The sequence below is a fragment of the Melospiza melodia genome, chromosome 1 (assembly GCF_035770615.1).
Source record: "Melospiza melodia melodia isolate bMelMel2 chromosome 1, bMelMel2.pri, whole genome shotgun sequence".
Lineage (NCBI taxonomy): Eukaryota > Metazoa > Chordata > Aves > Passeriformes > Passerellidae > Melospiza > Melospiza melodia.
Genome location: NC_086194.1, coordinates 12,091,908 through 12,108,410, shown reverse-complemented (window position 1 = coordinate 12,108,410; position 16,503 = coordinate 12,091,908). Strand labels below are relative to the sequence as shown.

At 36.2% G+C, this 16,503-nt stretch overlaps 1 long non-coding RNA gene across 2 annotated transcripts in view; it reads left to right on the top strand.

The window, feature by feature from the left end:
• LOC134429268 (uncharacterized) overlaps positions 1–16,503 on the top strand; it is a 59,886-nt gene that overhangs the window by 22,483 nt on the left and 20,900 nt on the right. For both annotated transcript variants that reach the window (XR_010030564.1, XR_010030565.1), the window contains exons 2-3: positions 14,684–14,765; positions 15,773–15,921. This is a non-coding gene — a long non-coding RNA (uncharacterized LOC134429268). The remainder of the gene's footprint in view (positions 1–14,683; positions 14,766–15,772; positions 15,922–16,503) is intronic.

Below are 16,503 nucleotides of genomic sequence, written 5' to 3'. Positions count from 1 at the left end.
TTTTGCTGTCTAAATACTTGGCTTAAATATTTTCCTAACTTGGAGTCTAGGGACTGTATTTCTGGTAATAAACCATAGTGCACAGAAGTCCCAATCTGTAAATTTGGCATATAATTCTTTTTCTGTCCCCGTGGGAATCTCTTAACCTTATATCCAGACAATGACAGGCTGGTAGCTTTAGCAATATTCTTCTTACAGCTGAGGTATGTTGGCCTGAACCTCAAAAAGAAGAAAAAAGATACAGAACCAGTTGCTCCTCACTGCAGATATGAAATGTGGGAAGCAGCAACATTTTCTCTAAGTCTGTTCCTTCTTCACTTAAAAGATATTGCCACTGCAATTGCTTTTGTTGGGAGCTTAGATCTTCAGATTTGTGATAGGTGTCTCTGAGCTCAACTCCAGGACACAATCCTTAGAGGATTTTGTAAGAGAAATATCTAATTTCTGTGTGATTTCTACCTTATTGCAACGATCACATTTTTCAGAGTTTTCAAGGCACAATTTTAGGTACAGAGAACATCCCTGAGCACTCATAAAATTTTCATGTGCAAAGTGGGCACTGATGAGTCTGGATGGCTGTCATTAACTTATACTTGAGCACAGGGGTCAGGTTGATACTATTAGATTTAGCAGTGTACATCTCACTTTAAGAATAGAAATTGCTACTGCCTATCTGGGCCTCATACTTTAGGTTTTATAAGAGCTCAGCACCCTGGTGCTTCCATCCAGAGCTTTGGATATGCTGCTGGGCATCATCTGCTCCTGTGCTGTGCTGCACACAGATAATCTGCTCGACCACAAGTTGCACTGACTGACCCTCTTTGAGGATATATTAATCCTTCACTACTTTTGTGCCTCACACTTCCTTATTCAGCATCCTTCTAATTTTTCGTATTCTCAAATTTGCTGTGTACTATTTGGTTTAGATATTCTGTTTTCTTCTTAGTTTTTCCTGGTTTCACTTATAGTCCACACTGGTGATATTAGCCATGAAATTGCTAATACCACCAAAGCACATTAACAGCACAATGTTGTTTTTCCTTCTTGTGTGACTCAGATACCACTGATCTGTGAACTGCTTAAAACCTATCAGTCTGTGTACTGTTTAACATTATTGAAGTAAGACTACATTTAACTCCTGAACTGGAGCCCCTGGAAGACTGCTTAAGACTTAATTTTTAATAAATTAAGTGTCCGATACTGTACTGTAAAGTCAAAATATTAATATCTTTAGGTGTCAAATTATTGTTTATGTCACAATTGTACAGCAGGAAAGTCAGTGAACTGCTTTGAGCTATGTCTCATTAGTTAGAAAATAAATAGACTTAATAATAAAATTTTTCTCTTCACACTATTTAGTTTCCAGTAAAGATAATTTAGATCTCAATCTCAGATTTGCAAGTAGTTCCTATGCAGAATGAAAAACAAAAATGTAAAACGTATTTTAGTGATTAACTGAAAACAATCAAATCTCTTAAATAAAACTACCTTCATTGTGGTTTTATTAGAAGAATTCTCTCATGAAACCTGATAAAAACAATAAACTGCACCACTTTTAAAAGATTTTTTAAAATAATAGCAAAAAAATGTAGAGAAAATCATGAATGTATTTGTTTAATCATGTACACATGTTATGACTAATGTCAGTGTGATAGGGAACTACATTCATTTTAACTACTCCAGAGTTTAAATCAAAGCTGCCTTGTCCTTGTATAATTTTCTCTAACAAACTAGACATGATGGATTTTCTTTCATTCAATGTTCAATCATTACATTGCTGTTTACCATTAAAGCTGGATGACAATCCTAAACTTTGTTTCATGCTTTTAATAAAATAGAATTTACACTCTGAGTTTAGACAATTTTAGTTTTTAACATAAAGAACTTAGTTATACCATGCATCATGAAAACTATGCTGTCATTATAATGTATTTTTCCCTGTTTTTATGAAATCCTAAGTCTATGTGCAGAGTTGCAATTTATTAAATGTCATGGATGGGTCATCTAACCAGTAGTTTGAGCAAGAAATTCATATCCCATGATTCTGAAGACTGAAAGGTTAATACATAACAGATGCTGCTTTGGAGGAAACCATTCCAGGCAATGCTTTTCAATCAATGAGATGCTATTATGAGCAATAGAACCAATTTCTTTTAATCAATGAACCTTTATAACGACATTTACTGAGAAGCTCTGTGCAGTTCTTATAAACCATTCTGCAATCTTTGAAAAACAATTCTTTTTGTTTTTTAAGCCTTTTTATGGTTTCTCTAGTTTTGCTCATTTTAAGGTAGTGCACTGGATTTACACTCTACCTTCCTGATAAAAAAACAGCTTAAAAAACCTGGTAGTAAACATGAATTTAAAGCTGAGGTGCAGTAAGGGCTGTGTGTGAGTTCTGCTGGGCAGTGGGATACACTGAGCACAGGGAGGACCCCTCACAAGGAGCTCAGCCACGTCTTTGGAATGGAATATTTTGTTCAGCTCCCATCCTCAGTGCAGGCCTCAGCACGAGCTGTGCTTGCCTGTGAGACATCACCGTATTGAGCACCTTATTTTAATTTTGTGTGTTGAATGAAATGATAAGTATAACTGAGCAAATATTATCCATAGTGGCCTTGAAGGGTCTACGAGAGCTCCATCAACACAGGTGAGTTCACCCCATCAGGGCCCATGGACTTGTGCATGTCCAGCTCTCTTTAAGCATTCCCTGACCTCACCCTTTTCACTAAAGATAAATTTTCATCGGTCCAGCCTTTGTCATGGCCTCTGGGACATGAGATATCTTGGAGATGATCTGATATTTGGTAAATCAGCCTGTTCTCTATCTTGTCTAACAAGGTATTCTGTCTTATTAAACAATGGGCCTACATTTTCCTCAACCTCCCTTCTTTCCCTATGTACAGGTTGAAGATTTTTTTGGCATTGACATCCCTGGCCATATTTAACTTCCCTTGGGCTTTAATTTTTCTAACTTCATCGCTGAATGCTCAGAGAATGTTTCTGTGTTTCTCCCATATCCCTATCCTTGCTTCCTTCCTTTCTGTGGATTCTTCTTGTCCCTGAGTTTGGCTATGAGCTCTGTTTGCTCACAAAAGCCTTCTGGCATTTTTACCTGATTTCACATTCATCACCAAGAACTACTCTTGAAAATGGAAGAGGTAATCTTTGACTATTTTACAACTTTCTTGCACAGGACTTTTCCAAACAGACCTGTGAGAGGCTGAAGGCTGAGAGCATGTTGTTCTCAATATGAGACCATTTGCTATGACTCGATTCTTTCTTTTTCAAATTTGTTCAAAATTCCTTAACTTTTCTGTGTTTGAAATGTCAATGATGATTTTTTTTTTTTGTGGCAAAACAGACCATTTAAAAGCCCCCCAAAAGACCATGGACACGATTTCTCAACAATTTGAAGACCCGCAGAGATGCATTCAATAGTGTTTATATATTTTTAACTCTATATTATAATTTACCCTTGTCATACCTATATGTATAAATATATATGAGAAGTAAAATATGAAAGACTATTTTTGTAATAAAATTTGTGCATATAGTTTACTCTCAGTAATGCTCTTCTCTGAAAATATTGTGTCACTTTCTTGTAAGTATATGGAATTAAGTATACACTCTTTTTAAAGAATTATTTGTCCTAAAAATAATAATGTAAAAATTAAGTGTTCTCCACAATTCTCCTCCACATTTATGTCTATTCCATCTATTCTGGAGGCAAATTTTATGGAAAATTTCAGACTGGTAAGAAAGAAAAACATAAGTGTTAAAACAGTTATATAAAATGCAAAAAACAAAAAAACAAAAACAAACAAAAAACCTACAAACTTTCATGCTGTTGTTTGGGTTTTTTTTTTTTTTTGAGCTCAGGGTGTCCTATTTTTGTAGCAGTATTAATCCTGGATATAATATCATCAAGTATATGTAGAGAACCCACAAAATAATCTTTAGCTGCAGAGTCTACTTTTATAATGAGCTTTATAAAGCAATGCAGCAGTCTTCCTTTTATTGTGTGATTATCTTTCACTTATATTAAGTGAAAATACCACAGAAGCAAAGAGATGCAGCAAGAGGAGTTGTTTCCATGGCATATGTCATATACAGAGAAAAAGTACAGCTTTCATTCCATGATATCTGCAAAAACCACTGGACATCTTGCCAAATGCCATCTTTTGAAAAGAAAACAGAACCAGTCTAACACATGTTAGCAAGGCAGCCCAGGTGGACATTTGAGAAAGAACAGAGCAATGTGAGAGCAGTAAAATGACACGGTTCCATGGCTCTCTAAGTTGGCAAGGAATTCACCCCAAGGCTGTCAGCAAGGCTTCCTTGTCTCATATTGAACAAAGCTTGCTGTGCCAAGCCACAGCTGACAGTTCTCACATCACATGGGACCTGAGGAGCTGCGAGGTCTCTGTCCTCCTCTGAAGGATACACTCTGGGTCAAGAGCAGTCTTGAAAAATTTCCAAGAGTTGGTTGTATTTCCTGGGGAATAGAGCTGATAGAGATGAAGGATCTCCTCTCTTTCAATTGAAAAAGTGAAATAATAGATAACTGCATGCACAGTGTTGTATCTCATGAGCATGTCTTGCAAAACAATCATCATAGGTTGTGCTGACTTCCCCTGTAATCATGGGAAGAAGCAATTAAGTAGCCTTTCTGGACCCTTAATTGTTTTAGAAGACTGCTTTAAGGGAGAAGATTGGAATGGCCATAGTCTTGAGCACTGGTACCAAATTCTACATACTTGGGGCCACTCACTGCTAATGACTTATGAAGAAGATGGAAGCTGCATAAAATATATTGCATGAGCTGGAGATCTTTGCACACACTGGTGAGAGATATTGCATTGTAGACCTAATTCCATCACAAGGTCAGAGGGATCTGATCCTCCAGTTTGGAAAGAGGGTGCCAATAACTACTGACCAGTGCAAAGCAGTTCAGGGACAGGAGCATCAGCATAAATATACATACACAGATGAATGTAACTGTGGTGTGAAGGGAATACTTAGAGAAGGGCCAGGTCCTTGTGGACTGTTTGAATGAATTCATGAAGAATCACTATCTAGGAAATAAATCCATAACTTACCAACTGGAAACAGACCTCAATAGACTTACCTACAGGCTTTTTCATATTTTTTCCAATAATTCTCAAAACACAAAGTCAGAACTCAGGCTGCTGTCTTGCAATAGCTCTTCAACATCTTTCTGACTTAGTCAGGAGGAAGAAGAGACCCATTTCCTTATTAGTTTTCTTGCCACTGGTTTCAACAGATAGTATATGGTAAATATAAGAAAGTGATAATTACTCATGCTGGAAATGAATATTTCCAAATACTTGAAATTATCTTATAGTCAATAATATCTATAGTATTTTCTAAAAATCACTGCCATATAGTTTAGGTGACAGAAATAGTTTATCATTGTAAATAACAGAACATAATACAGTAAAACATCTTCTAGAGCTTTATGTTAAAATTACCATTGAGCTAGATCTTTGACTATGTGATTTCTGACACATTTTAAATGTAACATTGGCATTCTTTATTAGTAGGTACATGAAGTGACATTTATTGCAATTCTTTTTTTAGTCCCTTTGACAAGTCATAGTTTTTACTAAAAAATCCCACCACCTTTAATAAGATTTCCTGTGAAGCGTTTAAATTTAATTATATTAAAATCCAGTTTGAAATAAACTATTTTTGAAATTTATTTCTGCACAGAACACCAAACAAGGGTCAAAACTGAGATTTTTCAAAGTCTCAGACATTTTTTTCCTGGATCGGTTCACTGTTAGGATGGGGTTTTTTGGTGTTCTTTTTTTTTTTTTAAGCTGGCTTGTATTTCATAATGTTTTTTCCCACTAAATATCTTTTGGGATGCATAACTGCTGATTATAATCTTTGAAGAACTTGATTTCCTACAGATATAATGAGTCAGATTATTAACTTTACCTTTTAAACTGTCATATCCCGACATATCCTCTTTTATCACCCTGTTATTCTCCTCTTTAATGAAAAGACTTTCCAAGGAAAAGTTTTTCTCCTTAAGGAGTTAAATTCAACATTGCATATGTAGTTAAACTTTCATTGTTACAGATATGTGTGAATATAATAAAAATGCAGATATTGATAACAATAATATTTTTATATTGTGAACACTTCAATTATATATTCAATTTAATTTTTTTTCCTTTCCTGTCTACACCTTGACCTGGGCACAAATAAATTAATCTATTGCTTAAATTTGTCCTATTTTGTTTCCTTGTATAGGCATTTTTCATATACAAAAGTGTTTTTCAATAGCCAGACTCAATAGATTTTTTTATAAAGAAGGATCACTTTATTTAGCATGAACGAAGTATCCTTGCCCTGGGCTTAAAGTAGCTGTATGATTTTAAATTATAAATTAAAGAACGATATCAACATCTGCATGGGATACAGGAGTGTTATTTTTTATGCCAAGGAAAAGCCACACTGTCATGTTCACTCTTGTTTCCAATATTTCATTCTTAAGATGGTGGGATCTATAGGTGAATGCTCAATCCCCGTGTGATAGCTTGCAAAATTCCTAATTGCTTTTGCCAAAACATGACTTACTAGTTTTGAAGGATGCTGCTGTTACAAAGGCCTGTAGCTGATGAGATAGTGAAAGGGAGAAATCCAACCCTTCTGTCACTTCTGTGGGTAGCAGTGAAGTCAGCAAACCTTTTCATGTGACAAAACAATTAGACTGCAGTCGTTCACGAATAAAGGAAGTCACCACAGTGCAAACAGAGTTTGTGGCCAAATGCTTCATGAGGAATCATTCTCCCAGTATGTTTGATTTGGCTTCCAGATGTTTTCTTATTTACCCTTTTCAAATCCATGAGGTTTGTAAAGGACCCTGGGCATTTGGCAAGTGCACCTCTGTCAACTTATCATTCATGTTCAGACCACAGCAGCAGGTGCTCCTCTGAGCCCTTTGAAATGCAGTCGTGGCAGAAGAGACTCAGCCGGACATGTATCCAAAGCCACACACTGCTTTGGACTTGCTCATATTCAGCCAGCACCAGTAACCCCTCAGAAGTTTCATGATGTTTTATGCACACCTAGATGTTTGCCCCCATCCCCAATCTGCAGAACTCAAGGCATTCAGTTTCATTTTCTTACATCTTATTGTTGCAGATAATACTAGCCTAAAGAAATAGAAAGAAATGTTTAGAATGGCGTGAGACAAACAAAATTTAAATGTAAATGTACCTCTTCACAGCTCTTCTATCAGTTACACCTCTGCTAAGATTATCATCTGTGCTTATTTGGGCATCCAGACATTGAAACAAATAGAGACAAACCACAGTACTACAGTCCAGTCTATTTCCCTTCTGCTAGAATAGTGGCATAGACAGTGAATGGAACTGGCAGGTCAAGGCCTCCTGTGGTTGTTATTGTTTACCAGACTATGAATAAAGAACAGTTAAAAATACCAGAACATTTCCTAGCTTTCTAGTTACCACCCTGATCCATTACTTCTGGCTCTCATCTAAGGGCATCCCTGCAATGTATAATGGCAGGATAAATGGAAAGACTTTCAGGTTCTAACTGGTCCTATTTTTAAAATTAAAAAAAAAAAAAAAAAGGATTTAAGGGCATCACTTGGCTTTATTTTCACACTTATCCCATGGGGCTGGAGCAAGCAGTGCATGCCCTGAGCCTGCCTGGCTGAGTGAGTCTGTGGCAGGGGACAGGCAGAATTCACAGAATTGCTAGGTTGAAAGACACCTTCAAGATCATCGAGTCCAACCCATGCCCTAACACCTCAACTAAACCTGTGGCAGACGTTTTTTCATAGAAATCATTTCTTTGGGATTTGTTCGTCTTCTGGGAAGCTGAGGCCCCAGAAGAAGAATGTAAACAATTGTTATCGGCTGGTGTGGAATGTAACAGGAGCATCTGTGATTGGCTTCTGTGAGTGTTTGGATTTGCTGACCACTCACACCAGAGTTTGTCATTGCTTTCTGCTGGACACAAAACTTTGTTATTCATTCTTTTCTATGCTATTCTTAGCTTAGCAGCCTCTGCAACTTTTCTCTTTATTCCTTTTAGTATGCTAATAATGTATTATATATCATATATCAATAAATCCAGCCTTCTGATCATGAACTAAGATTCTCATCCACTTCTCTCACCCTGAAGACCTCATCAGGTCGCTGTAATATAAACCCTGGCACCCAGTGCCACATCCAGGCTTTGTTAAACATATCTAGGGATGGTGACTCCACCACCTCCCCAGGCAGACCATTCCAAAGCTTTATCACCCTTTCTGTAAAAATCTTGTTCCTAATATCCAACCTGCATTTCCTTAGATGAAGCTTGAGACTGTGTCCTCTGGTTCTGTCAGCTGCTGTCAGCTGGGAGCCTGCTGGAGTGGTTTTTTCTCCCTTCCCCTCCTGGGGAAGACCTCAGGGTGAGTGTCCTTAGCTATTCATGGCCTGTGATCATCTCTCTCACACTTTATTCACCAGACCATGTTTTCCCCTGGTTTCTCACTCAGTATCTGCTGCCTGATGGAGGGAGGCAGGATGCCCAGCTGCCTTTTGCCAAATGCCCTGGTCTGCACCTCTCTTGGATCTGAGCTGTGGGCCTGTCACTCGCCCACTGAGCCATGATGGGGCTTAAAACCTCTGGTCAGCAGAGTGTAGCTAAATAAAATTCTACATACAGTAAAGGGAAGGAGTAAATTTGGACATGCCAATGGAATTAAACCTCTTCCAAAAGTCCACTGTCATTAGTGCCCAAAGGCTTCATTAAATCTCCATTTATCCTGGCATTTATCATCTTTTCTGTCAAATGTGGCCTTCAAAGGATGCCTCCAAGTCATTGTGAGTGCTGTACTGCATGACTGCACGGTGCTCAATTTACTGCAGACACTGTAAGAACAACAAAACTCTTCATAATACATTTGCCCATCCAAGAAGCATCAGTTTCATTTAGCCAGAATCTCCACTTTTTTCAGTCCATTTCTATGTAAAATTCAAGGTGCTGTCTCTGATCTGTTAAGCTCTGTGTGATTTGTTTCTTGGCCTTAACCAAGGCAGTTAATGTCAAGATTGTCACATCACATTAACAGCCTTTCCAGGCTGCTGGACACCAGTCTGAGCCAGATTGAATCACTTAAAAAGGGAAATTCAGTTACAACTCAGGCTAACAGCTGGGATTGCAAGTCTAGTCATGTACCTAGAAATGCCACAGTGCTCTTGAGAATCTGGGTACTGGAATTATTATTTGTGGGATTTTCCTAGAATGCATCAGACAACCTTAAAGTAAACCTATTTCCCAGTGCAGAATGCCTATTAGAAATATTCTCAGTGAAAGAATCTCTTTTCCAAACAGCTCATGCAGGATATAATATTATTTAATAATTTTATTGTCTTTAGAGGTATGGAATTTTTAGTGAATACAACAAAAGAAATTTTAAAAAATTGGATAGATTATTGGTATTACACTGCTGAGGGAACCATGTGAAACACAAAATAATGCCTCTAATCTATGATTTTTATAAATTTTTGTTGGTTTAAATTCCCCCACTGCTGACTTACTAACACTGACCATCAGCTTCCATTAGAGCAGTGCACACTGGTACAGACACCTGGACAGGTGCCCAGTGAGCTGCAGCATCACCTGAGCACCTCAAGAGGAAGAAGCAGCAGCTGGGGAAACACTTCTGCACATTACCTGTATTCATATACAGATTAGAAGAAATGAAAGACGCCCTGAGGAAAAAAGCCAATGAAAACCCAAACCAACAGAAAAAAATATTAGGTTAAAAGTAATTGTTTAATGCTGATAATAAAGAGGATTAGAAGTTTGCTTTCTTTCTCACCTAGAATTTATTATTGTCACTCCAAAAACAGTCTTTGTGAAAAAACAAACAAACTATATGGAGAATATATTGGATCTTTGAAGCTTTTTGAAATGATACTCTATTGAGGATGTGTTACCTGTAATAAAACAGAAGAAAGTGGCCTTTTCTGCAGCAGTAAAGTTTAGAGTTAAAAAAAAAAAAAAAAAAAAAAAAGAGATAGAGGTAACTCAAACAATATGTACATCTTTGGTCAGAACCATAGTGAAATGGAAGAAAATTTTAGTAGCCATATTTTTGAGACATATTTTTCTCAGGCCAGAAGTTTTATTATGTATTTTATGTGTCTGTGATCCTGTCACTTTATTCAAGGCCTTACTGGCACAGAGCAGTAGCTGGATACTCAAACAGTCCCATCTATTTCAGGGCAACTTGTTTTCCCACTAGGATTCTAGTGACACAAAATAAGACTTCAGGAACAAACAGTGATTCAGAAATTGTTAGTAGGCATCTAATTAGATTTTACTAATTAGATCCTATTAAGTTAAATTGAAAGTAAAAACGCACTAAATTAGACACCAGTAATGGAACTAGGACCCCTGAAATTATCCTTATCACAATAATGTTGAAGCATAATGTTGAACTGAGTATTAGTTGAGAGGATTGCAATGTGAAATACTGCACACTTTGGATCAGTGAACACAAAAAAGATTTTGTTTCATTTCAGAAACTGTCTATTTTGGCATACAGGTCCATGGAGAGTTTCAGCCCAATGTTCAGGGTGTTTGTGTCCCATGTCTGCTGCAGATTGCGATGTTCATAACAGGGCTGTGCAACAGCATCAGTCCTGCTTGGGAGAGGACTGACAGAACTGGAAGGAAAATGGGCATTAAGTGACATGTGATATTTTGCAGATTTCAGATTAATTGGGTACCATAATTTTATTTGGTGATGTAAATTTTCTGCACTTGCTAGCTTTTTAAATTGCTAGAAACCCATTACAGAGCAAGCAACCCAAACCCCTTAGCACTGGCTTTGACTCAGTGCAGTCAGGGCCAAGAGACTTTGGCTGTTAATGTTAAAAGGCTCAGGATCAACAGAGGATCACAGAATGATTTGGGTTGGCAGAGACCTCCAAAATCCATCCAGTTCCAATCCACTTGTCATGAGAAGAAATGCCATCCATTAGATCAGTTTGCTCAGGGCCCCATTCTTACATGGCTGTCATCAAAACAAAACATCTAATAGTATCTTGCTAAGAAAAAACAAAGAAAAATACTCAGCCAAGGAGATTATATCAGGTATTCTGGGAATAATATTACTAACGGCAAGTCACTGAGGATTGTGGCAAAGGCTTGATTCTCTCTTCCAATGCATCAGCTTTAAACAAGATTATTCTGCTACTGGTGTCAGTGGACTTGGGCTTGTGTAATGGATGAAGGGATCAGGCACAAGAAATTCTAAGATTCTTTTTTCATTCTTAAGAGGTAGGCCTTTTGTAACATTATTCTTATGGCAATTTGAATAATGCTATCCATAATTATCATTACCATTGATATTACAATTTCTATTATTTTTTGGCAGTTTTCCCAAATTAAATGAATACTTGCTGCTACAAAAGTTTATGGCTTCTCCTGTTGACTGGCCAACAAGACTGAAATAATAAACTACAGAAAGGATGAATTGGATTTCTGGCTTTGTCTAGTGTAGGTGGCTTAGTCAGAATGAGAATTTCTGTGAGTGTGGCAGATATGCACTCAATTAAGAGTAGGTATAATGTCCCATGAGATATTTTTAATGTATATAAAGTAGTGGGATGAGGCAACTGTGAGTTTAAGTTCATATCTACATCCTAAAAAATCTCCTCAACACTATGTACCATTGCAAGTTGTTATAGGGAGAGTTGTATATTTATCCAGTTTGTCTAGGACTTTTTGCATTACATGCACATGTGCAAAAATAGAAATATTTTAATTGAAAAAGAAGGGAAATATTTTATAGGCTTGGAATGCAAAGCTTTTGTAATCCGTTCCTGCTAAGCTATATAGGAAGTTTACTGAAAGAATCCTCTCTCTGGGCAACATATCTCAGGGTAAAATTTCAGCTTTTTAAGCTTTTTTATTTTCAAATATTTATATTTGAATTTGAAAAAAAGAAATGGGAATGGAGGCCTATTTATTTATTGCAAATTTTAAAAATCCTTTTCTAGCAACAACAGTGTGAAGATTTAAGCATTTTAAAAAGTATGTGCAGTTGAAAACAAGAAGAGTGATTGTATGTCATATTTGCTGGATGTTTCTGTTGGAGATATTTTTCAACAAAACCAAGGCATGACAGTAATAGGAAGAATAACATGTGCTAATGAAATGGCTGCTGTGTGTTGCACTCTTAGCTTTGTGAATCGCTGCTGGCCTGACCCCGCTCACAGCAGGATGAACATGAGGAACAATTGTTCAAGGGACAAGGGGGGCAGAGAGGAAGAGGACAAAAATCACCTGGTTTGTGATGCCTGCAAGGGACATACTGCTGATGTCCAATAGTTTAATAATAGCACAAGACTCAAGGGGCTGCTCCTCCCCGACTCAGCCTTAATTGGGAAGGCAAACTTTAAAATTGTTTCCTTGGCAAAACCTTTCCTGAATACAGATAGCTAAAACACCCTAGGTTTATACACTCCAACCTATTTAGTCTCGTGGATGGAGGTAATAAAAAATACATTATTTTGAAACCAGGGAACTAGTTTAAGTCTCATGATTTGCCATAAGCTCATGACATTTAATCAGATGCATATCAAATGCCTTGGTCATGTAGTTTAAAGAAATTTTTTAATTGTCACTTTGTTCTTCTGCCCATGGATATTTAACTGCTTAGTGAAGCTTATAAAAAAATATGTATTCCATCTGTCTTCACAGGAAAAAGTTGTTATTTAGAACTCTGAGCTTACATTTTATTATTTTAAATATTTAAATATTTTTAAAAGGAAGAAAAAATTCAAAATTACTCCTGTGAGACAAGGAATCCTCATTTGGTTTTATAATTATTGTCAAGGAGATATAAGCCAGCATTTCTTTGACTTTTCTTGTCAGGGATTCTTAAATTTAAAATGTTAAGTGCAGAGAAATGACAATGGGTGAATGAATATTAAGCTATTACCTAAATAAAACCAACTAATTTTAAAAAGCATATCTAAACTCTCTGATCAAAGAAATTATTTCAAATTGCCGGAAAAGTAATTTAAAATTTTCCCCATTTTTTAATAAGTGAAAAAGGTATTGTTTTGAAACCTTTTATTTAACAAATGAATGTAACTAGATTTTTCCTGTTTGAATATGGAGTGCTCCCAAACAGCATGTTACAGACATTTGTTGTGCATGCCTGCTTGATACAGTGCTAATGGTGAATAAGTTTATAGGACACCTGTAAGTTTTGATATAAGTGAAAAACTAAGCAAGAAAATTAAGAAAGCAGGGAAGAAATTATCATCTTCTAAATAAAATCTGAATGTTCTCCAGGTTAGCACTGGAAAGTTTGACTATAAAAGCAGGAGTGCTTTTGGAAAGGATATTTAACAGCCAAATATCCAAGTTGTCAGATGAAACTCTGTGGAGGGAACAACTGCTCTAAGGAATGTAAAAGCAGGGATTAAGGACATTTAAGTACTGTACTTCGGTTGTTAGAGATTATATTTTTCTAATTTAAGATACAGTATATGTTTCATTCTGAGTCATGGAAGGAGGAAAGCAGGGATATATAGTTAATACAAATTGCTAGGAATAAAAAGTGGGGAGGAAAATCCATACTGCCTTTATCCTAATTTGCATCTGCGCTTAAGAAGAAGAGTGGCTATAATTGCTTTAGAGGAATGCAAGTGAAATAAGCTAAATTAATACTTGTTATGAAGCAAGATTAAAGAAGTTCAGCTTTTTTTCCTCATTTAAGAAGAGGAGACTTCACAGTGACATAGCTGAATTTTCTAAAAATATGAGGAGTGAAGATTACTAGAAGCAGAGAACAAAACACTAAGACAAAAATGGACTTTCAAAATTGGCAAAAGAGAGGATATAGACAGAACTGTTTCACATAAATTGGGCTGCTTCTAGAGAATCTTTTACCAGAAGAGAGCAGACTCAGAGATGCAAACTCAGGAGAAGAGAGAGAGACAGTCTTCTAAGCAAAGAGCTGGTGCAATTTAACATAAAGAAAACCAGAAACTGAAACTAGGGTTTGAGAAATGAGTCTGGACAAGCTGATAACAAGAGACACTTTCAGCTAAAACTCAAACTTTTTCAAAAGCCTTAAGGAAAAAGAGAAGTGGGATATTTTTTTTTTTTTCTCTCTTTACTCCTCTTTTTCCAGGCACACATATCATTGCTTCTGTTTAATAACATGTGATTCCAAAGTAGATTTGCTACAGTCATCCCTGAGCAATAAGGTAAAGAAAACCTGTTGGTATTTACAGTAGTATACAGATAATAGCTGGAAGTAGATGCTCATGCATTTTGGAAGGATGGAGACATAATGGGGAGTAGTAGGAGCAGAGATCAATAATTTATATTTTGTGCGTGATTTGAATTAAGAAGCATTGGTACATCAAGAAATACAATAGGTTTTCACATTCTGATAGCTTTTGTAAAAATGTATGGGTAACTGATATTACAGGTTTCAATACTTTAAATTTTGATTTATTCTTTAACATTAACAGTATCTGCATAGCAAGAGCTAATGTGTTCTTGAACAACCTTTTTACACTAGTACAGAGCTGCTTTTGTAGTAGAAGTCTGCTGCTGTTTTAAAGACAACGTGAAATTCTGTGTTGATTCTACATTTCAGGAATACCTGTGATTCTCACACTTCAAAAAATGAAACACTAGAATGAAAACAATAAAGTGAAGAATGAAGAGGACGATCAAAGGTAGGGAATCCTGTGTTTTTACAGCAGGGAATATCAATCTGTCTCTGGAAAGTCTCATTCTTAGTCTGGGAAGAGATGACTAGAAATTTGACATGACTAGAGGAAAGAAATTAGAACCATGAAGAGTCTACTTAGGGAATTATTTATTCACTGTTTCCCCAACAGAGCTAAAGGGCATGGAGATGGTTTGGAGAAATTTGTCAGGTAGACATTAAAAGAAACATCAGCGTCACTCAATTACACCATGCAACATTTTGTCTTGATACCATATCTTAGATAGTTTCAAAAAATAATTATGCAAATTCTTTAAAGAAAGTATTTTAAGCAAAAGTGTTAGGAATTCTTTCAGACAGAAATTTTCTAAAAACTAGGGAAGCACACTGAAAGCAAATAATTTCTCTGTATTTGACTACATTTTATATGCTAATCCCAAGCATCCAACCCTAGTAATCACAAATAGCAAGATGAACCCTTGCCTGATACAGGACAACTCATTCTCATCATAGTTATAAAGATACAAATAGTATCCATATCCATATATATATATATATATATATATAAAGATACAATAGTATCCACTATGTAAGGCAAATATTTACCTTTTAGCTGAGTAGAGGGAAAAAATGTTCAGAAACAGCAAAAATGCACATGCACATGCACATGCTCTTTGCACATGCTGACATTTTAATAAATATGGTGTTCAATTATATTATAAAAGAAAATGACATTTTAGGTTTCCATTTCATTAGCTTGATAAATCAAATCTATTTCAAAATTCTGATTAATTTCAAATGCTTTCTGACATGGTGCAAGAACAAGTATACTGATACTGGTTACATAACAATTTATACCACAACTCCCTTTGGAACCTCTTTGAGTATCCCTTTTTCTTAACATTTTTATGGGATTTTTGAGATCTTCATTATTTGTCATTTCTGGATTGACTGTTTCATATTTCACTGAAGTTCCCTTTTCTGATAGCTTGCTTTGATCACTTTTGGTACCAGAGCTAAGAACCATATTGCTACCTACACATTTCGTATTACGGATAATCCTGCCACAAATCTTCTCTTGATCCTCGCAGTTATCTGCTGCAAGCTCTGTGGAAGTAATTTTCATTTCCAGAATTTCAAGGTTATATACAGCAACACAGCAGGTAAGACAGGCATGTTACCTTCTCTGCTTCAACACACTTGTTTTGCTTGCTTGTAATTGAGTCTCAATCTTTTTGTTGTTTTATTAATTACATTCTGTTGTTTTAGCAGAAGATCGAGATGTCAATTATTCGTACTATATTTACAGAATCAAATATTGCCATGGCCTTTATTTCATTTTTGGCCCCACAAGGAAGATCATCACATAAACCAAACCTTTCCTGACAGATGTTTGCCTTATGTAAATGTTTATGTAATACAAATTCTGGGCCCTTCCCAGATCCTGTCTGTGATGTTAAATGGTTCTGTTGCAACATGTTTTCCTTCATAAATTCCAACGTAGAACTTCTTTGAAGTGATTTAAAATCCTTACCTCTTGCTTTTGTCTAAAAAGAACAAAGATAGAACCTTATTCCCATTTGCCCCCACTGCAGATTTTTACACTTCTGAGAACCTGTCATATTTCTCCTGTGTGGCCAGCTCTCTAAGAGAAACCCAGTTCTTACTAGCTTTCAGAAAATATGTTTGCTAGTTCTTTGATCATTGTTTTTGTTCTCTTATGCATTGTCTTCTAATAGTTTTCA